General features: G+C 48.2%; 1 protein-coding gene across 6 annotated transcripts in view; it reads left to right on the top strand.

Annotated features, from left to right (window-relative positions):
• Positions 1-234: 234 nt before the first annotated feature.
• Positions 235-27,082, top strand: part of LOC146867157 (uncharacterized) — a 1,274,092-nt gene continuing 1,247,244 nt past the window's right edge. For all 6 annotated transcript variants that reach the window (XM_085603699.1, XM_085603695.1, XM_085603693.1 and 3 more), the window contains exon 1: positions 235-344. The gene's annotated coding sequence lies outside the window, so the exon portion shown is untranslated. The remainder of the gene's footprint in view (positions 345-27,082) is intronic.

Genomic DNA, 27,082 nt, shown 5'->3' with positions numbered 1-27,082 from the left:
AACACAATCAAAATAATTTTTTTTTATGATGCCTTGAGATCGTTGTCGGATTAATGAATATCTTATAATATGCCGAGTGACCCACGTTACGATCTCAGGTTTTTTAGGGGATTTCATTGGACTTTTATGAGCTGAACATATAAATAAAGAAGCTTTACAAAGTCTCAAGAACGAGGAAGTTGGCAAATTTAAAGTGACATGCAAATCTTGTTTTAGCCACACCTCAATGTCACCGTCAAAACCATTAACAGCACTCACGGAAAGTCCGAGATAAGGCATGAACAGAGAACGTACTTCACTTCACGGAAAGCTTCTGAGTGAAACTTTAGCGGGGTTCCATGTGTGTAAGTACATCTGTAAATTGTTTTTGAAGCTGAATACATTCAAATTCTTATGGTGCCATTTCAAAGGTTCAAACGAGTTTCATGTGAAAGTGATGTTTACCGAACTTTATATTTCTATTTTTTTTTATCAAACCTGTTCTCTTTTATCCGTCGCATGCCATACATTGTTGCCTAGATTTTTTACATTTGACCCTCATGTAGTGACATGTTTTAGTATTCAGAAATAGAAGCACGTTGTTTTAGTAGCTGTAGTGATATAGTGTTTAGGTTGTTAACCTAGAAACCAGGAAGCCCAGTGTCTAATATTAGTCATTACTTGAATACAACCCGAGCAAAGCACGTGGCCTCACTGTCCCTCAAGTGCTGGATCACAAAACGTTTTCTGGCTGACGCTATTTCATGTCTTTGGTGGCAACTGGCAAGTTAAGGCAGTGCGTGCTTTAAACAACTTTAATCACCTAGAAATGAAAACATGGTTATAGAGACAGCAATGTGTGACAATGACTCTGTGTGCCATTTTGTCGTAGTAGTGATGTGTTGTGTTATTGTTAGTGCTTCCTTGATTTTGTGCTCCATCACTTCAATCTGACGTTGTTTTTTATTGTGATAGTTGTGTGTTCTGTTTTGACTTTTTTTGTTGGGTTATGCAGTTACGTTTAAACTGTGTTATTATATTGCTTTTGTGTGTAGAATGAAATGTTGTTTTCTGCGTCAATAAATGCTGCTATATTTCCAGCCAAAAGCAGCACACATCTTGAACATTCGTGTAATAAGTAATCATTTACCATTGTCTAAGTAGAGGTGGGAGAGCCACTGAAAGCTCGAGCCAGGTTCGAGCCAGAGACTGGCTCTGGCTCAGTGCATGATCCTTTTGTAACCTTGAGCCCAACAAGAGCCAAGCTTTCACGGAAGGTGATGTGGAATAGTGGATATTACTGCTGACCATGTAACATAGGGAATCAGGTTTGAATCCTGGCATTTGCTTTGCATCCTGAGAATTCCTGGCAAATCTTCTTGTCCTGAAAAACAAATGTGTGACATAGCCTCTGTGTGTTTTGAAGTGCTCTTAAGTCCTTGTGTGAGTTTCGTGCTATATAAAAATCCCAAAAATAAAATGAGGATTATGCTAGTCACCCATACTCTAATCTCACCCTCCAAGAATTAAGGACAAACCATTAACATTTGAAGTCAGAAAAAGATACCGATCTAAAGGGAAAACGTAGGATTAATCCCGGTTTCCCTGCTTGGACACCTATCTGAGGCTAACCCTTTGCTCACTGAGCCTTCGTTTTGTTCGTTATCACATATGAGACTGTCTTCAAATACTTCAAAAACATGAGTTCATGATGTGTGCCGTACAAAAAAAATATTTTCTTTGATTTAATAAACTAACATTTTGCTCCACTTATAATAAGAGTCAAGCCCAAATATAGTGTACACATGAGCCCTGCCTCGCCTTTTAGTTCACAAATAGCTTTGTCATCACTGCTAGGCTGGATATTTTCTCAGTTCATGTGTAGAAACTTGTGTTTAATAAATACTTCTCAATGCAGAGCTATAATCTGATGTGCTAAGATAAAACGATTCCATGTGTTAATGACTTTTTAAGTTTTGAAGACCTTTTACCATAGTCTAACATGATCTTTGTTGCATGGTTTACTTCCCAAATATTATTAAGGCTCGGGTTGTGCTCAGCTGTTAGAGCCAGAGACCACCCTTGGCAAAGTTCTGGCACAGCTCTCCCTGTTAACTTGTTGGCTTTCCCTCCACTAAGTCTAAGGTTATAAATTAGTGGTGTTCCAGCTTTCATTCCACTTAAGACACATAACAGCCCTAAACTGTGGCAGAGATTGTGTCTTATATTAGTGCTCCAGGTGCTCACTTCATGTGATACCGCCCACGGCCTTAACTTCGCACTCCCGGTGCTTGCTTAATGTCAATCACTCAATCAATCAATAAATTGATAATTTATTGTTTCTGTTAATAAAAACCATAACAATGTTACAATTATACAAAATAGATCCCCTGGGAGGAGCCCTGGAAAAAGTGCATCAGTGCTTGGTAGGACTTAATACTACCATCAGTGCTCTGCATATGTGATTTGGTCCATGCCTTAGCAGCCACAACTGGAAGGTCTTAGAAGCTGATGTGCACAATGCTAGTGTTAATTGCTGACAAGTTACCTCTGGTGTGCACTACCTGGAAGCTCCTAGAGCGGATTCAGTTTCCAGTGTTGTAATATGCAAGTCTGTAAACCTACTAGCACATTGACTTACGAAAAGGTTCTCAATGTGTTTTCATGGAGTGATGTTCAAGTGATTAACCTAGAAAAGTTATTTGTGTTCAGTATGTACTAATATTGCAACAAATGCTATCACAGTGTTTTGAGGTGTGTGTGTGTGCACATGTGCATGTGGTTTTATATCTTTTTTCTCTTTTGAATTTTTCATTTATTTAACTGGTTTTAAGAATATTAATCATTTATTGCAATTGAATACTAACATATATCCTAGAAATCTTAACTCTTGGGAAGATAAAGAGACACGGGAACTTACCACTGGTGTTTATAGAGGCTGCAACAAAATATTCAGAAGTGGGATCTCTGCTTGATATGCATGTATCTTTATGTCTAGCAAAAGACAGCTTTAACTGTTTTGCCAGATCACTTCAAATGAATACATAGTAATGCCTAAAATAATAACTCACAGACATAAATAATGGGGCTTAAAGTTGACCTCCTTCAGCCGCTACTCTGTTAAAAGTCATTCACATTCTGATTCAGCTGATTTTTATTTTAATCATTTAATCTGTTTTACAAATATGTATGCACTGCACGCATAGCAAGCTGTGTTAAAGCTCTGTGATATTCTTTTCAAATCTTTTTAAACTTGTTGAGCAATTGTGTTCCAGGGAGCTCTGAAAGGGGATTGTACTGCACTTTAGTGATCATAGAGTACAACCATAGAGTCACTGATGGGGTCATTGCTATAGTGGTTGACTGTAGGGATAAAAGATGTTGGGGCAGTGGGTGTGCCAAAGGCGCGGCAAAGGCAAACCTGCTGCGCCCGTCCACGCCCAAATGGGAATAGGGGCTAGAGACTCTGCCTATCAGCCTCCAATATAAGAGTGTATCCCAGAGCCTCTTTGATGAAGCTAAGAGGAGCCTCAAAAGAGGGCTGTAGTCAAGCAATGGATTAGTCTGAGGGGGACAACATATGCAAGTACTGTGATTACATTTTGTCAGTTGAAGTGCCAGTCAGTAAATCTTTACTTAAATTGGAAGGAAATATATATTTGTCGAACTGCAGATCTCTCCCATGTCATACGTTGGATATCTTTTCTTTTTTGGAAGATGCTAAACCAGATGTATCTTTCCTCACAGAGACCTAGCTTCATGGGGAATCAGGACCCAAAATCGTTCAAGCCCTTCCCCCAAATTAGTATATAATACATTAGGTTAGAGAAAATAATAGAAGGTGGAGGTTGGGCCATCATTTTGAAGGCTAGTTTTATCTGTCGAACTGACCATTCTGCAATCCTGAGTGCGAAAGTCTTGTGTTAGCTATTTCAATGTCTTTTACATCCACCTTCGCAGGGATATTAGTTTATAGTTCCCTAGGTCCTTCTGGTCAATATATTCAGTCTTTCCCAGAAACTCTCTCAAATCTGGCCACAAAATATAGTCATTTTTTTACGATATTGGGGGATCTAAACCTGTATTTAGAGGAAGCAAGTGATGCCCAAGCAGTACGTTTTAGGCTTGACCTAGCAGCAATCCAACTGGAACAAAGAGTCCAGGGCCCAACGCTTGAACCCTGTATTTACCACCAATCCCCTATTACAAGTTTTGGACCCTGTGCCGCTCTCTTGGACAGACCATTATCTGATCTCCATAATTCTTGAGGTACCCAAACCTATCCCTCCTCAGAGACAGAAAGGAGTTAAAGACCAGCTATGGTCTAAGTTAAATCGTTATAGCTGGAGAAACATTTTAAGGTTACCCTCACCTTGTTTAAATTCAGATCCTCAAAATGTGAATAATGTGATTATGGAATTGTCGGAGAAAGCCTCATCAAGGCCTAGCAGTGCAAGGGGTTCGCCCTTCTCTGCACAGAGTCCTCAGACCAATAGGAAGAAGTTGGCACAGAAACTGGAATAGAAAATACAAGGTTTAATAAACCTCATTAGGTGGAACTACATTCACACAGCACCCTTCGGTAATGCATGAAGTAGCACACCGAACAGAAGGAGCATGGTCCTTTTATACCCACACAGGGGCTCAAAAGAAGGCGGTACAAGTACAGAAGAAGGTTTTATGTACATATAAGGTCATATAGAAATGCACAGTCGACAAGTAGGAGGAGTTAACAGTTTGCCAATGCTAGTAAACACATCCTGACAGTTACATACTACTAACAGCTGCAAGGACAGCTTCAAACTCAACTGGGCATGTGCGAAGGTGGAAGATGCTAAATATAGTTCGTTTCTAGGCAGATTACAAGAGCAGTCAACACTGAGGGAGGACAGAGCACATGGTGAGCACGTGGCAGCACATGGCAAACAAAATGGCTGCCAGAAATACAAAATGGATTCCATAAAATGGACAAGATAGCCTCTAAATACAAGATGGCTTCCGCTAATGCTAACCCAATCGCTGCCAATTTACAACAGAATGGTTGATTGAATCTTTAGATCAAACTATCCCCAGTAAGATCATAAGCCACAAATCTAAAAATAAATCGGCTCCATGGTACTCTGCGCACCTCAAAACTCTGAAGAAAGAGTGTAAAATTGCAGAAAGGGCATTGAGGAAGGATGTTGATGCAAATAAAAAGTTATTGTACTGGGAGAAAGTAAGGAACTACCACCCTGAAATTCGGCAAGCCCGGGCTTCCTTTTTTGAAACTAAAATCAACAATGCAGCGAATTTCCCTAGAGAAATGTTCAGAATTACAGAGTCCCTGTTGGGGCCTACTAGTATTGCCTATGCAACTAAACCATCCACTGGTTGAATGCTCTGGCTGAGCATTTCAATTCTAAAATCATAAACATCTACCAATCATTCCAAAAGGAAGGTGAAAGTGAAAATGCCACTCCATTGAAAATGTGTGTGAATTGATGCTTGCCCATCCTTTCTCAACCCCCCCCCCCCCTCCCCCTCTTTCTTTAGGGGAGTTTACTGTCCTTTTTGGGAAAATCAAATCAGGATCCCCTCTTAACCCAGCACCAATGAGAATTCTCACGTTAGAGCTGGAAATTATTTTCTCTATTTTGTTAGAATCAGCCACTATCTCCCTGGAAAAGACATAGTGCAGCTACCATGGAAACATGAGATGGTCAGAGCTGACCTAAAGAAACCAAATCTTGACCTGTCCTTTCTGGATAATTTTTGTCCTATATCTCTGCACCCAGGGTTAAGTAAAGTGGGGGAAAAGTCTGTGAATAGATGTCTGCCGAAGTTTTTCGAAGATAACTTAATCTTACACCAGACACAAACATGCTTTCGTCCCAAACATAGTACAAAGACCACCCTTCTGGCAGTAGTGGAAGAGGAAAAAGGAGTTTAGATCAGGAGGCAACAGTGGCTATTGTGCTCCTGGATCTCAGTCTAGTCCAGTCTTGATACTGTTGACCACTCCATACTTTTAGATAGAGTGGGTCGGGCCGGTATCACAGGAAAAGCCCTGCAGTGGGAGGGTTCCTTTTTAAAGGAACAAACATTTCACGTTTTTGACAGAAACTGTTTTTCAAACATCTTGCTGGTGGCTTGTGGGCTCCTGCAGGGTCCTCAGTTAGACCCACGCTGTTCAACATATACCTTGAGCCTTTGGCAGATATTGTAGCCACCTTTGGAATCTCTATAGTCTCATATGCAGAAGACACCCACCCTGGTGTTTTCTCTTCCCCCGACACGGACATCACACCCTCCCAGGGACTCTGCGACAAGCTCAGCTCCTATTTCCATCTGAAGATCAAGACCCTCTACGTCATCTTCAGCGAACAGACGTCAGACGCTACCCCCCTCCCTACCACCGCTGAAAAGCCAACCGTCATGACCTGGGATCCCACCACCGTCGAACACATCACCGCGACCATGAGGAAAACCCACTCAGGAGCCCCATCGGACCCCTGCCCGCTGCACATATTCCACAGGGCTGCTGCCGCCATCGCAACTGAACTAGGATGGACCATCAACGCCTCCTTCAGATCCGGCATCTTCCCAGACGAAGAAGCGGGCGGAGGTTGAACCCCTCCACAAGAAAACAATGGCCGACCCAACGGACCTGAAAAACTATCTGCCCATCTCTCTCCTCCCCTTTGTGGCCAAAGACGCCAAGAGACTCGTAAGCGCCCAGCTGACCGCCTTCATCGAAGATGACTCCATCTTAGAGGCCTCACAGTCTGGATTCCACAGCAACCACAGCACCCAGACCGCACTTCTCGCTGCCACTGACAACATCCGCATGCTATTCGACCAGGGACACACTGCAGCCCTCATTCTTCTAGACCTCTCTGCGGCCTTCGACACCGTTTCACACTGCACGCTCGCAGCCAGACTTCACGACGCGGGGTTACAAGGAGCTGCCCTTGACTGGATCCAATCCTTCCTCTCCGGCAGAACCCAGAGGATAAATCTCCCTCCCTGCTTCTCCGAACCCACCGACATCAACTGCGAGGTACCCCAAGGATCATCGCTCAGCCCCACGCTCTTCACCATCTACATGGCCCCCCTCGCCACCATTGTCAGACATCATGGGCTCAGCATAGTATACGTCGACACCCAGCTCATCCTCTCACTCACGAAGAATTCCGAAGACACCTGACTCTGCTTCCATGAAAGAATGAAGGACGTCGCAGCTTGGATGAAAGACAGCTGCTTGAAGCTCAACTCAGAGAAAACCAAGGTCATCATCCTCGGGCCCCGCAACTCCGCCTGGGGCAACAGCTGGTGGCCCTCGGGAATCCACCCACCCCTACAGACCACGCACAAAACCTCAGCATCACCCTCGACTCCTCCCTCTCAATGAAACGCCAGATCAACGCCATTACTTCCACCAGTTTCAACTGCTTGCGCATCCTCCGCAAGACCTTTAAATGGATCCCCCCCGACTGTAGAAGGACCGTCACCCACGCTCTCATAACCAGCAGACTGGACTACAGCAACACCCTATACGCCGGAATCAACAGAACTCTTCTACACAGACTCCAAACCATCCAGAAAGCCGCAGCCAGACTCGTCCTCGAGACACCACGTCACAAACACATGACCCAACACCTTCGAGACCTCCACTGGCTCCCCGTCGAGAAGAGGGTCACCTTCAAGCTCCTCACCCACACCTACAAATCCCTCAACAACATCGGATCCAAATACCTCAATGAGAGAGTCTCCTTCGACGTACCCAAGAGGAACCTCCGCTCCGTCGACCTCGCCCTAGCAGATTCAGAATGGGCGTGAGAGCCTTCTCCTACAACGCAGCCAAGACCTGGAACAAGCTCCCTGTAAACATCAGAAGCTCCCTAACCCTCCACACGTTCAGGTGGGACCTCAAAACCTGGCTCTTCGACTGATCCGGAGCTGCCCCCCCCAGCACCTTGAGACCCTCAGCGCGCTTTATAAACCCCTTGATTGATTTAGTGATTGATTGATTGTATAAGTCCTGCCTGAAATTCAATGGACCAAAAACAAATCTAATTTTCCTTGGGAATAAGTCCAACATAGAACAAGGTCTGGGCTGGGCTGTTGGCTTTGGTCTCCCTCCATCCCCGAAATCTATCATTAAAAGCTTAGGGATGTGGCTTGAAGATATTTTGACCATTGAAGCCCAGGCCACAAAAACGGCCGCTATCCGATTTGGAATGATAAGACTGCTTTTCAAGATCCTACCCTTGCGCCCTAGACCTCGAGACAAGTGGTGATTCAAGCCTTGGCACCGTCTTGTTTGGACTGTGGTAACTCCTTATACTTGAGGGCTCCAAAAGGAGTTATCTGGAAATTGCACGGGGTGCAGAATGAGGCTGCACACACATTGCTTGGAATCCCTAGATCACAGTCAGCTAGTAAGGGCCTAAGAGATCTTCATTGGCTTCCTATTGCCCAAAGAGTGGAATGTAAATCACTGTGCATTTCACACCGGGATTTGCAGGGCCATGGTCCACCTATCCTCAACAACTGATCACTCCCTACACTCCGAATAGACCACTTCTGTCCGCGAATTTACATCTGGCTTTGTGTCCCAACTATCAGAAAAAGGGAAAGAGGTGGTCACTCCTTCAGCTTTAATGTAGCAAAGCTTTGGAACACCTTACCATCAGCTATTTGTAGGATAGAAAATGAGCTACGCTTTCGGAAAGGGATCAAAGCCTGGTACTTTAAATAGCTTAATCCTTGAGGGACTCGGTCTGCTCAGGTGGGATGCTGCCTCCAACTCAGCATTGGAATGCCTTCGGGTCGCTATGCGCTCTAACAATGATGTAAATTGAGTACAAACTCCCAGTCAGCATACATAGAGTGAGTGCTGCTTAGCCCCATTCAGCCACCAGGTTTAATGCCAGTGTCATGCACATCTTTGGTCCGCCCACAGGATAGTCACTATCTTGGAGATTTTAATCATTATTATAAATGACATTTTGCTTGTTTCTGTGATTGCATTGAGAAGGGGCCAGACCTCAAATCCAAGGAAGTCCCTCGTTTCATTGCCCATACCCTGATAATGTATATTTCTAAGCAGGTTAGCCTGTACGTGTTCTTTTGTAGGTGTGGCATGGCAACTTTAGATGTCTACCACACCCTCGTAATCAAAGAAACAACTTCCTAAAGTAAAATTATTACCTATACAGATGGATTTGGGTCACTCACCTTCAGTCAAAATTATTTTTAACAACCCATTTAAATTTTACACCAGCCCATAGAGCAGTATACATACAGTGTGTCAAAGATCAAGCTGCCTTGAGACACTGGCTTTTAAAGTTTTTTGGTTGATACTTCTAAACCTACATGCTTTGTCCTTTGCTAGCCGTATAGTGGCTTACCAATAACATAGAGAAGCCTGCTCATTGCTTACCATTGGTTGGTTTTCCTTGTTACTCTCATTTACCTGCTTCCTATTGATGCCACAGTTTGTGTTTGTTCCTCCCATTGAGAATTGCCTCCTTACAATGTCTCTGACTGGCTGGCATCACTGCTTCCAATGCATGCTTTTCAAGCACTACGTTTTTCTTTTGAGTGAAGCACACCATTCGAGTATGTGTGTTTTTAAGCCGTCTCCCCTACCTGCTTGTTGCTCTCCATTGCCAGACTGCTTCTCTCCAATTTCAACCCCTTCCCTCTTATGCTCACCAGTGTGCTTCTACCCATTGCTTCCCCCACCCACGCTCTCCGTGTTGCTTTACCCTAGCCTCCATATTGCTTTTTCTCCCTCCCACCCACCTGTTTCACATCCCCTCCTGCCCTACCCCCAGCTGCTTTTGTATTCTGCCCTGTTCGGCTTTGGTGATCCTCAAATCCTCCACATGTTTCTTTGCTGTTCAACCCCACCCTCCCCTGTGTTGTTTCTCCATCCCCACACCCTTTTATAGTTGCTTCATGTCCCCCGCATTACAGTTCTAAATAGAAATTAAACACTTGAGAGCATATTTCTTTTCTCGATGGTTACTGATTCAACTTGGAGCAGTAACTAAGAAGAAAATAAAAGCATCTGTGTAATTTGGAAGGCATGCATGCACCACATTATGATGCAGCAGCCATGTCAAAGGCTTTGTTTTTTTGTTCTAACTTTAGCCATGCTGCACAGCATTGCTGATGCTGTGCGGCATGGCTAAAAGCCCACAAAGGCCTGACCTATTGGCGTTGCCAATGCTTGTTTATCAGTGCTGTTCACCTTCAAATCAGCCCATTGGACAGCAATTTGATGTGTGGAATATCAGGCAAGGTGAGTGGCATTATTTTGCCTGTTTATATGAGACCTTTTTGGGAACCCGACAATAAAGGGCATAACTAGGTATAGTTATTATATGCAGCTATCATAAATCAAATCAAATCAGGTGTTTGTTAAGCGCGACTACTCAACCGTAAGGGTCTCAAGGCGCTGGGAGGTGTGGGGGGGTCGCAGGTTCCAGTCCATCAAGGAGAGGGTCTGTCGAAGAGCCAGGTTTTGAGGTTTCTTGCGAAGATGGGGAGCGATGTTATCTGCCTGAGGTGGAGCGGAAGGTCATTCCAGGCTCTGGCCGCTCGGAAGGAAAAGGAGCGGCCTCCCGATCTGGTCTTTCTGGTGCAGAGGACCATGGCGTAGGAGAGCTCGGCTGAACGTAGGGTCCTTTGGGGTGTGTGGAATTTGAGTCGGCTATTCAGGTATGCTGTGTCGTGGAGGGCCTTGTGAGCGTGGGTTAGCATCTTGAAGGTGACTCTAGCTTCGATGGGGAGCCAGTGGAGTGTGCGCAGGTGCTGGGAGATGTGGCAGTGTCTTGGCAGGTTGAGGACCAGTCTTGCGGCGGCGTTTTGGATGTTCTGTAGCTTGCGAGTGAGGTTTTTGTTTATTCCGGCATAGAGTGCGTTGCCGTAGTCGAGCCTGCTGGTGACCAGGGCGTGAGTGACGGTCTTTCTGTGTTCGAGGGGGATCCATTTGAAGGTCTTACGTAGGAGGAAAAGGTTGTGGAAGCAGGAGGACGAGACGGAGTTGATCTGGCGGTCCATTTTGAGCTCTGAGTCCAGGATGATTCCCAGGTTGCGTGTGTGGTCTGTGGGGGTGGGCGGACTTTCGAGGGCAGGGGGGCACCAGGTGTCGTTCCAGGCATCTGGGTTTGGGCCCATGATGAGTACTTCCGTTTTGTTTGTGTATAGTTGTAGACAGATGTTTTTCATCCATTTGGCGACGGCTTCCATGCCTTCTCGAAAGCGGTGTTGGGTTCATTGGATAGGGAGAGGATGAGTTGGGTGTCGTCTGCGTATGACACAATGTTGAGTTTATAGGTTATGACGATGGGGCGAGCAGAGCCATGTAGACATTGAAGAGCGTAGGGCTGAGGGAGGACCCCTGGGGGACTCCGCAGGTGGTAGGTGTGGGGTCCAAGAGGAAAGGGGGGAGTCTGACCTGCTGCGTTCTGCAGCAGAGGAAGGAGCGGATCCAGTCGAGAGCCTTGTCTTGGATCCCTGCGTCGTGGAGCCTGCGTATTAGGGTGTGGTGAGAGACTGTGTTGAACGCCGCTGAGAGGTCGAAGAGGATGAGGGCTGCCATTTCTCCTTTGTCCAGTAAGGTACAGATGTCCTCTGTTGCGGCGAGGAGGGCGGTTTCCGTACTGTGTTTTTTTCTGAAGCCAGAATGGGAGGAGTCGAGGACATTGTGCTCTTCGATGAATGTGGAGAGTGGGCTGTTGATGACTTTCTCAATGACTTTCGCTGGGAAAGGGAGCAGGGAGATGGGTTTGTTGTTTTTGAGGTCGGTGGGGTCCGCCGAGGGTTTCTTCAGAAGGGGGTTGATCTCAGCGTGTTTCCAGTAGTCCGGGAATGAGGCGGTTGCCAGGGAGCGGTTGATGGTGTGGCAGAGAATGGGTGCGATGGTGTCGGCGGCTCTGTCGAAAATGTGGTGGGGGCAAGGGTCCGTGGGGGCCCCGAAGTGGATTGACTTCATCGTTGTTAGTGTGTCTTCGGTGGTGTGGGATGTCCAGTTATCGATCGCTGGCTTCAGGGTGTTGGGGGTGGTTGGTGAGGGTTCAGTGTGTTGGTTGTCTTCGTCGAAGTTGTCATAGATGCTCTTGATTTTGTGGTGGAAAAAGGTGCAGAGTTTGTCGCAGAGGTCTTGTGAGGGAGGGATGTTGGTGGACTCGCTGGTGGGTTGGGCGAACTCTTTGATGATGTTGAAGAGTTCTTTGCTGTTGTGTGCATGAGTAGAGATTCTGTCTTCAATCGCTTTTTTCCTCGTTTTTCTGATGAGTTGGTGGTGGGCGTTGGTGGCGGCTCTGAAGTTGTTGTGGGCTTCTGTGGATTTGATGTTCCTCCAGGCCTTTTCGAGGCAGCGGCAAGTGCGTCTGGACTCTCGAAGTTTGGTGGTGAATCATCTAGCTTTCTTGGCGTGGGTGTTGTTGTTCTTCTTGAGGGGGTCTATGGTGTTGGCGCTGTCGGAGATCCATCTGTGCATGGTTCAGGCTGCAGTGTTGACGTCGTCGTTTTCTGCGATGGTTGGGGTGGAGTTGCTGAGTGATGAGGTTAGCTGGTCGTCGGTGATTCTGGTCCAGTTTCTTCATGGGAGCAGGTGCTGGTGTCTGTGAATGGTGGGTGTTTTGAAGGTGAAATGGACGCATCGATGGTCAGTCCATGGGAGTTCGTGGTGTGGCTGAAGGTGATGGAGTTTCCTGTTGTGAAAAGGGGGTCGAGGGTGTGTCCTGCTGAGTGCATCAGTTCGGTCACTATCTGGCGGAGTCCAATGTTGTGGAGGTTGTCCAGGAGGGATGTCGTGCTGAGGTCCAGTTGGTTGTCGAGGTGGAAGTTGAGGTCTCCCAGTAGGGTGTAGTTGATGGACGCGATGGCATGCGGTGAGATGATGTCCGTGATGGATTTGGCGAAAAGTCCACGGGGTCCAGGGGGTCGGTGGATGAGGGTTCCTCGGAGGGTGGAGGTAGGACTGGCCAGTATCTTGAAGTGAAGGTGTTTCAATCATGTCTGTGGGCTCGTCAGGGAGTGTGCTCAGGGGGAGGGTGGATTTGTGGACGATGGCGATTCCTCCTCCTTGGCGGGTGGGATGGTCCTTCCTGGAGATCTTGTATCCTTGGGGAATGGCAATGGCGATGTCCAGTTCCGAGGTGGTGTTGGTCCAGGTTTTGGTAAAGAATGCTACGTCTGGGGTAGTGCTGTCGAGGAGGTCCCAGATTTCAGTGGTGTGTTTGTGGAAGGATCGCACGTTGAGGAGGATGCATTGCAGGGTCTTCGGTTCGGTTGTGTTCTTGCGGGCGGATTGCGCTGGGTCAGTGGTCTTGGTGGTGCTGCAGGTGTGCCGGCAGCGGTGACAGCGGGTCCGTGGGTGTCGGCTGGTGATGCTAGCTTGCAGTTGTTGTTGCGGCCTGGGTTGAGAGCGTGGCGGGCCGCTGGGTCGTAGCGTTGGCAGTGCAGAGATCCAGGGTTCCGGGCGCAGGTCGCAGTCGGGTCGCGGACGGGCGCCGACGAGCTTGCCTTTCGCGCAGCGGCCGCCATTAAGTAGGGGTCGGGGATGGCTGGACAGCTGGGAGGCGGGGAGGGGAGCTGGATTGGGCCGGTCGCACTGGTCGTGCTGGGGGGGGGCGCGGGTGCAGCAGCGGCGGGGAAAAACAGGCTGAAAAAGGCAAAAGGAAAAAGGCAGAAAAGAGATAGAAAAGTGCAAATAAGGAAGCAAAAGTGCAAGAAAGAGTGGAGGAAAGACACAGAGGACACAGGAGAGTGAAAGGGGGAGATTGAGATGAGGGTAAAAAACGAGTGAAAAACGGAGGAAAGACAAAGAAGGAGAGTGAAGGGGGAGCTTGAAATGTGGGGAAAACGACAGAAAAAGTGCAAGAAAGGGTGGGGGAAAGACACAGAGGACATAGGCAGAGTGAAAGGGGGAGATTGAGATGAGGGTAAAAAACGAGTGAAAAAAGGGAGGAAAGACACAGAAGGAGAGAGAAGGGGGGAGCTTGAAATGAGGGGAAAACGACAGAAAATGGGCGAAAGACCCAGAAGGAGAGTGAAGGGGAGATAGAAGTGAGGGAAAAAACGAGTGAAAAGGAGAGAAAAAGCGGAACAAGAGAATGGAGACAGAGGTCCACCAGGGATGAGGCGCAGGTGAAACCTGCGGGTGGAGGATGGCCTCGAACACCAACACTCAAGAGTGCAGGGGCTTGAGGGAAGACCTCACTTAATGGTGAAGCTGCGAGGGAGGGAGAGCAATTTCACTGACAATGAGTCAGTGAAAAGCTTGCTGCCCTTTTGCTGCCCCACTTCATGACAGCCTGCACCCACTCCTGCCTGCAGGTGCACCTGAAAATGTGTACTCATTCCCTCTGGCAGTAGCACAGCACCCTGCTAAAGCCAGCAATGTTACAAACTAGTGATGTTCCCATGCCAGCATCGCACACATTCCTGTTTAGTTGGAAATCATATCTATTCTAATGTCTTGTGTTTTTTTATTAGCTCTTTCTAAGCATTGTAAATAACAGTTATTACTATTACAAATGTGTGGTACTTATCTACAGTGTTGAATTTACCAACAGAAAAATGGAAAGGTGAATCGACCTTTCTGAGACTTAAATTCATCACTGGTATCTCTTGTTTTATTGTGAAAACGTTTTATTGGAATTTGTAAACATATACCATTGCCTACATCTATTGGCCGGTGAGGGACTTCAATCTGCTGCAGAACATAAGTAGGAAAAGACCCTTTGAACTCCCTCTCTCTCTTTCAACTTACGTCTAGCATTCCACCTCCCCAGGGTAATTCCTCATAATCACCAATGCGTGCAGGAGTCCAAGATAGCTCATAGGGTTATTTTTCCTTGTGCAGTGTTAGTTTATTTTTGGACCTGTGGTCTAGAGTAAGGTGAAGGACTGTAAGGTAGGGGTCTTCAACCTTTTCTGTAATAAGAGCTACTACTTATGTTTAATGAAAATCAACCGGAGCTACTAATATTATTAGTGTTATAATAGTGGCCTTATAAGACAAAATGACATAAGTGGCCACATATTGCAAGATTGCTGGTAGTGATCACCTCAGTGCATCAGGTAGGGTTGCCAGTGAGGTTTTGGCTTAAGGCCCATAGAAGATGGCTGCCTGCTGAATCAGCTCAGTGACAGCCAGGATTGAATTTAACAATGACAGCAGTGAATTTATTTTCTACATACCAAAACTAGTAGAAAGCTAGTTGTGAGTCATCCCTTTCTTTAATTTTGAAACTGAAACTGTTTTCAGTGCTGCTGCTTTGTGAAAGATCTGTTGCATGAAGCAACCAGCTGTCTCTTCAGTTCATGGCTGCCATTTCCTGGTATTTATGATGCATGGAGAGCTTGCCGAATATATTTCTGTTTTACACCTGCTTTATAGGTTGAGCCTAGGCAGCGCGTATGCTGTCTCTTCGAGACATGCTGTATTCACTATGTGGGCTTACAGCTTGCCCATTGCCTTTTTTATTAGTCCCTTCATTTGATGTTCAATAATGGTTGCTTGCAAGTGGTTAATCCTTCATATTTGTACCTCCTTTTTTTGCCTTTTTGTTTCCTTCCACCCAATCACTTGTATGTTTACGCTTCTGTGTTTATTTGTTGATTTTGGGGAACTATTGTATTCTTTGATTCCTGCTTGTGTTTGTCATTGCTTGTTTCACTTGCTGCTTGTTTTGTGTTTCTTGTTCCCCCATGCCCCCACCCTTCTGCACAGTTCTTGCTTCCACATGCACCCACCCTTCCCCCGTATTTTTATTGTTGCTTCCCCCGTCATTAGGCCTCCACCCCTCATCATGTTTCCACCTGCAACGCCATCTTGCCAGCAGTAAATGATCAGGGCCATAGCTGAGCGGACAGAGGAAGGTGGTGTTTCCAACTGTGCCGCGCAATGCAGTGGGGGTTAGGATCGCCTGCCTTCCTGCTGCCTTAGGGGCTGCACTGTGGGAAGGCTCTGCCACCAGCATTGTAGACACTTCAGTGGTAACTGAGTTGTGCTGTAAGCCGGCAGCATGTCTGTTCTATGCTGTGTAAGGCAGGTAAGAAGAGATCGTACTGCTGTGTATATAAACAACATGCGTGGAGAGCTTGGAGTGGCTGAGCAGGCACTGTTAGCATTGCCTAATGCTAGAGTCTAGTTTGTGATATAAATCTATTTTGTAATGTCTGTGTGGGTAGATCATGCCTAGATATGGGTAGCCCAGACTCGACTGGCAAGTTGTTAGCCTCATCCATGCATGCAGTGGTCGCATGGCCCTGCACAAGGAAGGTGCTGCAGATGCAGCACCTATAGATCTGAATATTCCATGAGGCAGTCAGCAGCCCCACCCACAGATGCCTGGAGTGGGTAGGGAAGGTGTAGCAATCCCATACTACAATTCTCAATTGCTTTGGATCACAGTGTCCTTGGAAACAAGGGTCATGGAAGTGCACCAAGACTCCAATCTTTGGCACTTCCACACTGAGGGCTATCTCCAGCACATTTTAGATTGTGTGCCTTAAAGCGGTGCCTCATTATGCCGTGCTGTGCGACCCAGGAATGTGTGTTTATTGCTTTGTAGAATGCATCAAAGATCAAAAGTTGAGCAGCTGCTGGGCACTGAATCTGACCCCCAGCATAGTTACACTCTTTCAGCCATTGGGCCCCTGCTTCAGGTACCGAGATCACAGCAAGATGCGTTACTTTTGTAAAATCATGTTAACACAGCAGGGAGCTGAGAATTCACAGAAAAAAATTGTGGTTTTTTAGTTGTCTTTGAACTGCCGTTGTGCTGGAAGCTGTATATTTGGATTATAGTTGAGCCTTCCAGAGCCCCTGGCCTTTTTAGTCAACACACTAATACAGTTGAGTTGCTTTAAAAAAGCACGTTGCAAGATCACTCTCCGTGTCACTTGTATTTTTGCTGCTTTAGCGCATTCAGGCACTCGATTTATCGGTGGCAAAAGGCCTTTAAAGATTCTGAGAACAGACCACGAAGTCAGTGCTGTAGAGGCTATCGTTAATTCCTAAGATGAGACAGTCCACGAGACTGAAGTCTAAACATTTACAGTACAACCAGCATGTTTTGTTGCTTGCTTTTAATGTCCATACTTTTAAAATCTTGAAGATTTTTCCTTTCCTTTATATTCTGTATTTGGGTAAAGAGTTAAAATACAGAACATATTTATACGCCTTACTTTAGAAGTTTATCTGAACACCCATAGCCTCTCATTTTCTTTTAGTGAGATCACAGTCTCTCCCTTCACCCTCTCTCCCCAAGTCTACAAAACTCCCAACCGTGTACAGTAACACACTGGAGTCGACACCCCCTCCTACCACTATGCATCTTACAACGTATTTCTTCCTCCAGCTAATGAAACCAGAGAGCCAGTTACGTCCCCATCATAGGTTTCATCAGCATAAGACTTTTCTTTTATTATTTTAGAAAGTGTACCAGATGCTAGACACCCAGGTACCTCGCATTCTTTTTTGCCCAACATATAGCATTATAGATCTGTGCTCACAAGCAGTTCTTTGTGTTAACAGTAAATGTTGTTACAGAGATTTGCATAATGCTCTATAGACATTAGTATGGCTTTGCAGCAATCCCGTAGTTCTAGACTAACAACTGCTTGATAAAATGCGCATTATAACTAAGTTAAGGCAACTTGCTAGTTTTAATTAAATAATTTTCAAAGGGCATCCTTGAATTCAATGAATGGTGAGTGATTCGTTCCTGTCTGTTTAGTGCTTCTTTCCTTCCACTCTGCGGGCCCAATTTACAAACCCACCTTGAAAAAGTAGGAAGTCGGCAGGCGTGTCCAAGATGGCACCAGAATAGATGTGTATTCATGGAGCTCCGCAGGCCATTTGTGTGAAATAGCGGGTGCGGCATGCTCTGGGCCTCCACAGTGATCCCACAGCCGGGAACCGTACCCAGAGGTCAATGTGATGCAGTAGTGCCCCTGAGCTGCTGCAGCTCCCCAGCCCACAGGGCGAAGCGCTGAACCAGCCAAAATGGCAGCCGCTGTGGAGCTTTGATCTCTGCCGGCCTGGTGGGCTCCGTTGCTTCGTTCCTGCCCCGCCACACCTAACGAGGCCCTCAAATTTGTCCCCAGCAGCGATGGCCCTAGGCCTCCATTTGTGCAAGGGATCCCCCTTAACAAGTTCCACCAGCTAAATTGGGGTTTAAGTAGGGCTGAGGCCCTAGGATCCTTAAGTTCAGGAATGGTCAGATTCTGCAGGGCTGCTTGAATCGTGGGCCTCTCCTCTGCCGGTAGGGACTACGCTCATATCCCAGCGCGGAAGCGGATACAGTTGTTTACCACTGACATGGACCCCTTCTGCTATGCTCATGTTCATCGGGTTCCCAGGAGGGGAACGCAACCGTTGTCCTGTTCTGAGTTACTCTCCCTTTCCCCAAACTCGACAATTCACTTATAGCCATTTGCGATCTAAGTCCTGGCAGCTAGACAGGCTCGATGGAGGAACCCCACTAATGTCTGGCCTGCCCTCAACAGCTGGCACTTTCAATGAACTGGTAATTATCTAAATACTTATCTTTATTGTTGGAGGCCTTAACACTCCAGTAAAGCGCCTGGCCCTCCTCTCGTTGCTTAGAGATTCTAGGTGTTCCATTTGCCTTATTCAAGAAACCCATCTACTCAAAGCTTGTCCCGATGGTTTGATCAGCAATATTTCTTCTCCGTCCAGGAAAATGTGCAGGGGTGGTGATCATGTAAGCCACGCATTTCCCGGTAAGGGTTAACCAAACACAAGCATAACTGCCAGGTAGACTACTCTCCTTATGCATCTCAATAAAGGAGTACACATTCACACTTACTAATGTATATGCCCCAAACGACCACCAGGAAGCCTTCTTTCTAGATGCTGTGGACTGGCCACCCCAAATGCAGACGCTCTTATAGGGGCGACTTTAATCTGGTCCCTGATGCGGTCTCGGATAGATTGGTCCAGAGGACAAGTCAGACAGGACAATCATATAGACGGGCCTGGGGGACATGGAGCTTGTAGACGTGTAGCGATTGCGACACCCAGCAATAAAAGATTACACCTACTTTTCCTCAGCCCATCAAACATATGCCAGAATAGATTTCTTTCTTCCCCAGAAAGAGTGGCCACGCCTATGTCCACCGATGAGGTGGCTACTGTGAAGCGTGGCCACTCTTTCTGGCCATTCCCTCATCTCCACCACAATACACATCCCAGACGCCAGTCTGCAATGCGTTCCTGGTGCCTCAATCATAAACTATTAACATACGATTCCACCATATCCAAAATCAACGACACTATGCACGCCTTTCCCAGCACAATGACACATCTGAGACCCCCATCACTTTACAGTTGGACACACTAAAAGCAATAATACTGGACATCTTTGTAGCCGTCACGATCCAGCTTAATAGGGATAGAAGGGATGAGCCATCTTGCTTGGAGGGGCAGGTGAAGGAATTAGAGGAGACCCATAACCAATCTGGTTCCCGCAAAATACAGCAACAACTTAACACAGCCAGCAAACAACTTAAGGCCCTGGGCATGGATAAAGAGGAATACGTTCTCCTCCGCACTAAAAAAAAATATTATGCTAAGGCTATAAAGCAGGGCTCCTTTTGGCACATAGGCTATGCTCCCAAGTACTCAAGCAAAGAGTAGCGGAGATTGAGGGATTCCAGGGCAGCAGGGTGTGCCAAGATGTACAAATTGCTTGAGAAGTCGTTCACTTCTACTCTACCCTATATGCAGCTGAGGTGCTTGAGCTGGGGGATGCTGAAACCTACTTAGTACAAGTCCCTATCGGCCGCTTCCCCACAGATGATGCCTTACACTTATACATGGATATTCATCCCATTGAGGTGCTCACAGCCATAACATACCTGCAGTCCGACAAAGTGCTGGGCCCAGACGGCTATACCTGTTACTTTTACAAACTCTCCTTGCCCCACTCCTGGCTCACCTTTATAGCTTGTTTATCTCCTCCAGCACCCTCACGGACACTATGAGAGTGGACTGCGTGCACTGGCCATACCTTCAGTTGGTGCTAGCATAGGCCGGTCTCGGTGACCGATTCCAACGTTGGATAAGGTGGAGTTACACTAACTGCACGGCCAAAGTCAATGGACTCATGTTGCAACACTTTAAAGTAGCCCGTGGCACTCTGCAGGGATGCCCCTTGTCTCCACTCCTTTTCACCCTCTATATGGAGCTGTCTGCCAAACGAGTGCGCAGACATGCATTCATAACCGGCATCACCATGGGGGGCATTGGAACATAAACTCACCTTGTACGTGGATATTGTTAAGTTAGCCATCACACAATCCTTCACCTTCATTCCTACACTGAGCCTGGAACTCGAAGCCTTTGAAAGTAAATCTTCAGAAAGCCCAAGCTCTTAATCTTACCATCCCACAAGCTGACCAACTCTAGCTTGAGCGCCTCTTCCCCTTTCCATTGACTATCCAAAAGGTCACATACCTAGATTACAAATATACTAAACACCTGCCAAGAATTCCTGTCATGCGTGGGGAGGAAAACGGTAACCAGCGACAACGGACTACATCTCCCAGGATGCTTAGCGGTTGAGAGGTTATGAAAACAGGAGAGCTGTTACAGAACTCAAGGAAAACACGCCCTTATGTAAACAGGAGAGCTGTTACATAACTCAAGGAAACACGCCCTTATGTAAACAGGAGAGCTGTTACATAACTCAAGGAAAACACGCCCTTATGTAAACAGGAGAGCTGTTACATAACTCAAGGAAACACGCCCTTATGTAAACAGGAGAGCTGTTACATAACTCAAGGAAAACACGCCCTATAAAGGGAGGAACCGGGAGGTACAACGCTGTCGGATATTGTGTTTACACCGACGTACCTGCTTCGTGAAGAGCAGTGTTCCGGAGTGGTGCTCCAGTAAGGCAAGAACGGAGGTAGGTCGAGTCGTTACTCCCTGGGCCGTGTCTTGCCCCATCGACACCTGTGAAGGACCCGGAAGCTCTACCGGTCAACCATTGAGCTTCGCTTTTTTGACTCGGCTGAGTCAAAGCGCAGTGGCGCTTTTGCTGGTTGGAGTCGTAACTCCCAGCCCGACCGGAGATACAGGGACTGCCAGCTGTCACGCACACCAGGAGGTGTTTGCCGCGTTACAGACTCGGAAGTCCACAGGATCGATCGAGCGGCTGCTCTCGGTTCAGTCTTCTTACTTTTGATTGGGGTATCGGTGACGCATCACCAGGAGGTGACTCCGCGTCCCGGTGCAGTCTGAGGAAGAGGTTGAGCGGCTGCTCCCTTCAGGTAGAGACCCCGGCTGGGTGTTTCCCTGACTCCTCGATTCTCCCCAACACTCTTCGTGCCCCTCACAGCCTACCGATTGGCATTGTCGGCCATTTCATTTCTGCCCTCTGTTGGCATACGCCGGGACCGGCGTATATGCAGAGGACGGTTAGGACCATCTGTGCGGTGGGCTGGTAACGTACATAGCCTGGAGGATTCCAGTGACTATAACTTTTGTTTATTCTTAGTGTTATTTGTGCCTTCATTAAAATAACTTACCCTTCACAAGTGGTTGCGTCCTCATTATCGTGTCTGTTAAACGATCCTGAGACGTTCAGGGCGTTACAAAATATCCGACCCTAAACAACACTAACTGTCTCCCGGTCGATAACAGACATGGCAACACTTGATGCTGTGCTGGCTGCTTTAGCGACCGTGCAAGTTGAATTGGCTGCCTCTAGGCAAGAGACAGCCGATGTAAAAGCCAGACTGGACGCTATCCAATTGGACCCGCTCACGCCCAGCACCTCCCTCACGAACCAGACCACTGCGGTAGTAGTGGAAATACCGGTAGCCATCCCCTTGGCAACACCAGACAGGTACGGTGGGGATCCTAACACAGTGCAGGTATTCCTCACACAAGTGGCGCTACATTTCTCGTGCAAGCCAAGGGCGTTCCCCACGAGTCAGGCTCGCGTGGCTTTCCTTATTTCCTATTTGGCTGGAAACGCGGCACAATGGGCCGTACCTCTGGTGAGCAGGGACGACCCCATCTTATGTGATTGGGGTGCTTTTCGCGAGGAATTCCTGAAGGTATTCGATAGAAGGGCATCTCGGAGTCACTCATCCATCCCTTCCCTTTCCAACTCAGTCACTAAGGGACACCGACACCTGTTTCTCACGGTGCACGTGGGAGTGCATGCCCAGTGGATACCCGTTGTGGCCATGGTGGATTCAGGGGCCACTGGCATATTTATGGACCACAACGAGGCATGCAGGCTAGGGCTAGTGCTTCTTCCCAAAGCTGTACCCGAAGACGTCTATGCTGTAGACGGAAGGCGATTGGTGACGGGGCCCATCGGGCAGCACACGGGGGTCCTTCCGATGAGATATGGGAGGAACCATTTGGAACAAATCGATTTTAACATCTTCCGAGCGCCCCAATATGGCGTCATATTGGGATTGCCGTGGCTACAGAAACACAACCCCTCTGTGGATTGGCCAACACATCGCGTCGAAATGACGTCACCGTATTGCATCCTGCATTGTGGAAAAAGAACGGAATCCCTTGACGCAGATGAGAGCGGGAGTCAGACGGTGGCTACAGCGGCGGAAAAAGATGTGGCTCTCCCCCAGGCTTATCACAGTTTTGAGGATGTATTTGATGAGGTGAAGGCGGAAGTGCTACCACCACATAGACAGTTTGACTGCCAGATCGACCTGGTGCCAGGGGCCAGCGTTCCCAGCGGCAGGCTGTATGCCCTGACGGAGCCTGAAAACGTGCATCTCCGGGGGTACCTGGATAAACTCCTCAAACTAGGATTCATCCGCCCGTCCAAGTCTCCGGCCGCCTCGCCACTCTTCTTCATCCCGAAAGCTAATGGGGAGCTGAGAGCCTGTGTGGACTTTAGGGCATTGAATGCGATCACCATAAAGAATCGGTACCCCTTGCCTCTCATCAGTGTACTTCTGGAACAGGTCAAGAAAGCTCGTATCTACACCAAGTTGGATTTGAAAGGGGCATACCATCTGGTGCGCATGAGGGACGGAGACGAGTGGAAGACCGCCTTTAAGACCAGGTTCGGCCTTTTTGAGTACCTCGTCATGCCGTTCGGGCTGTGCAACGCCCCGGCAGCCTTTCAGTACTTTTTGAATGAGGTATTCAGAGAGGAGTTGGATATCTACGTGGTCGTATATATCGACGACATCCTCATCTATTCGTCCAGTGTGGAGGAGCACGTACACCACGTCAAAGCTGTGCTCCAAAAGCTGAGGGAAAACAAGCTGTTTTGTAAACTCAGCAAGTGTGACTTCCACGTCACATCCGTGGAATTCCTCGGAGTAATGCTGAGTCCAGAGGGACAGGAGATGGCAGAACGAAAGATCAAGGCGGTGAAAGACTGGCCGGTGCCCCAAAGCGTGAAGGACGTCCAAAGTTTCATTGGCTTCGCCAACTTTTACAGGCGGTTTATAGATGGATTTTCAGGATTGGTGGCCCCAATCACACAGCTACTGAGGAAGTCCAAGGAGTTTGTCTGGTCCCCTGAAGCGAACGCAGCCTTTGAGGCCCTGAAAAGCGCCTTTGGTAAGGCGCCGGTGTTGGCTCACCCCGATCCGGATCTCCCCTACGTGGTGGAAGCGGACGCATCGGATGTGGCGCTGGGGGCTATCTTGTCCCAACGCAACCACGACACAGGGGTGCTTCATCCCGTTGCGTACATGTCCCGCAAACTCAACGACGCCGAACGCAACTACCATATTGCGGAGAAGGAGCTTCTCGCAATCAAGGACGCCTTCACCGAATGGAGGCATTGGTTGATGGGGGCAAGACATGTGGTATCGGTGTACACGGATCATCGGAATCTTCAGTTCATGACGGCCACACGACACCTTTCTCCCAGGCAGCTGCGGTGGATGATCTTCTTTGCGGGGTTCAACTTCCGCATCACTTATCGGCCGGGGACGGAAAACCGGAAGGCGGACGCCCTGTCCCGTCAATCTACGGTTAAGGAACCATTGCCTGCGACCGAGCATTCCATCATTTCCCCGAGGATGGTATTGGGAGTTATCCAACCGGATACGTTCCTGAGGGGAATAAAGAGAGGGATCAGGTCATTCGCATGGCGGAGGTGGCTCCTCAGTCACAGAGAATGGCAGCTGAAGGACGGGATACCCCTGAAGGGCAGGTGCCTATTGATACCCACGCCTAGGCTAAGGAAACAAGCATTCATCTGGTGCCATGACTCTCCATGCGCAGGTCATTTGGGCTTTGAAAAAACGGTGGCTAGCATGGGACGGCATTTCTGGTGGCCAACCATGAGAGTGGATGTCAGGAGGTGGGGACAGGAGTGTCCTACGTGTGCCACCATGAAGGCCGACCATGGCCGAACCCAAGGGCTCTTACATCCACTTCCGACCCCGGATAGACCATGGGATAACATATCACTGGACTTCGTAGTGGGCCTCCCGGTAGACCAGGGGATGACGGCAATACTGGTGGTGGTGGATTACTTGACGAAAATGGGGCACTTCATCCCCTGCAAGAGAGTCCCTACGGCCGGGGAATTGGCGTCACTACTCCTAAAGAATGTGGTACGACTGCATGGATTACCTGGGGTGATCGTGTCGGACCGGGGGTCGCAGTTTACTGCGCAATTCTGGAAGACGTGGTGCACAGTTCTGCATGTTAAGACCGCCCTGTCCACCAGCTACCACCCTCAAACGGACGGCCAAACCGAGCGCCTGAACCAAACGCTCAAACAGTATCTGCGATGTTTTGTGGACCAGGGCAGGGACGAATGGGTCGACTTGCTATGGGTTGCAGAGATAGCCTATAACAACGCCACTCACAGCTCCACACAGTCATCTCCGTTCTATAGCAACTATGGCCATCATCCCAGGTTCTTGCCATTTCTACATCCGTTCAGAGAGGACAGGATTCCCGCCACAGCGGACAGGGTGGCACACATAAAAGACACGTTGATGCGCTCAAGGGCTGTCCTAATAGAGGCCAAGAGAAGATACAAGGCTGCGGCAGACAGGAAGAGAAGGCCCGGGCCGCTGTACCGCACTGGAGACTACGTCTGGATATCCACAAGAAACATGAGGTTTCGAAAGAACTGTGTTCCATCCCAAGTACATGGGCCCCTATCGAATTACCAAGTGTATGGGTTCCGTGAACGTGAAGGTGTGCTTGCCCCAGTCATTACGGATACACCCTGTCTTTCACGTATCATTGCTCAAACCAGCACCCTCCAAGCCGTCTGGGACACCTAGGCCGATATGCGTGGAGTCGGAGGTGGAGTATGAAGTGTCGGGCATACGGGCGTCCAAATGGCGCAGGGGGAAGCTGTGGTACCTGGTTGCGTGGAAAGGATATGGCCCGGAGGAGCAATCATGGGAACCGGCTGAAGGGGTTCATGCTCCGCGCCTGGTCTCCTTGTTCCATCGGCGTTTTCCTGCCAGCGCTGGACCCGTGGGGAGCCGCTGAGAGGGAGGATGTACTGTCAAGAATTCCTGTCATGCGTGGGGAGGAAAACGGTAACCAGCGACAACGGACTACATCTCCCAGGATGCTTAGCGGTTGAGAGGTTATGAAAACAGGAGAGCTGTTACAGAACTCAAGGAAAACACGCCCTTATGTAAACAGGAGAGCTGTTACATAACTCAAGGAAACACGCCCTTATGTAAACAGGAGAGCTGTTACATAACTCAAGGAAAACACGCCCTTATGTAAACAGGAGAGCTGTTACATAACTCAAGGAAACACGCCCTTATGTAAACAGGAGAGCTGTCACATAACTCAAGGAAAACACGCCCTATAAAGGGAGGAACCGGGAGGTACAACGCTGTCGGATATTGTGTTTACACCGACGTACCTGCTTCGTGAAGAGCAGTGTTCCGGAGTGGTGCTCCAGGAAGGCAAGAACGGAGGTAGGTCGAGTCGTTACTCCCTGGGCCGTGTCTTGCCCCATCGACACCTGTGAAGGACCCGGAAGCTCTACCGGTCAACCATTGAGCTTCGCTTTTTTGACTCGGCTGAGTCAAAGCGCAGTGGCGCTTTTGCTGGTTGGAGTCGTAACTCCCAGCCCGACCGGAGATACAGGGACTGCCAGCTGTCACGCACACCAGGAGGTGTTTGCCGCGTTACAGACTCGGAAGTCCACAGGATCGATCGAGCGGCTGCTCTCGGTTCAGTCTTCTTACTTTTGATTGGGGTATCGGTGACGCATCACCAGGAGGTGACTCCGCGTCCCGGTGCAGTCTGAGGAAGAGGTTGAGCGGCTGCTCCCTTCAGGTAGAGACCCCGGCTGGGTGTTTCCCTGACTCCTCGATTCTCCCCAACACTCTTCGTGCCCCTCACAGCCTACCGATTGGCATTGTCGGCCATTTCATTTCTGCCCTCTGTTGGCATACGCCGGGACCGGCGTATATGCAGAGGACGGTTAGGACCATCCGTGCGGTGGGCTGGTAACGTACATAGCCTGGAGGATTCCAGTGACTATAACTTTTGTTTATTCTTAGTGTTATTTGTGCCTTCATTAAAATAACTTACCCTTCACAAGTGGTTGCGTCCTCATTATCGTGTCTGTTAAACGATCCTGAGACGTTCAGGGCGTTACAACACCAGAGCGTACGGTGGAGTGCAATTATGCCATGCTTCTCTCCAATGAGTGATCAGATCTACAATCCTGGAAGGGAAGAACCCTATCTTGACTTAGAAAGCTGGCAGCAATTAAGATGACCTTACTGCCCAAGATGCTTTATGTAATGCAGACCCTACTGTTTCAGCCCCTCCCACCACAAGTCATAGGTAAACTGCAACACCTAATTGACGACTACATATGGGCTAGTAGAAAGGCGCGCATGGAAAAGAAGCAGGCACACTTTGCCACTGCAGAGGGTGGCTTAGGCATTCCCCATTTGGTGCGGTACTACCAGGCAGAGCAGCTTAGATATTTAGCGGAGTGGTCTAGGCCTTGTACTGAGAAGCACTGGTGCTTTATGGACTAAGGAGTGGCTGGAATCCATATTTGGGGATACCATGGCTCCCCAGGTCACACGGCCACTGCAGGTTTATATCACACCAATAGTC

Source organism: Triturus cristatus, chromosome 1_2, assembly GCF_964204655.1.
Source record: "Triturus cristatus chromosome 1_2, aTriCri1.1, whole genome shotgun sequence".
Classification (NCBI taxonomy): Eukaryota; Metazoa; Chordata; class Amphibia; order Caudata; family Salamandridae; genus Triturus; species Triturus cristatus.
The sequence above is the reverse complement of the archived record's forward strand: the minus strand, read 5'-3'. Positions and strand labels throughout refer to the sequence as shown.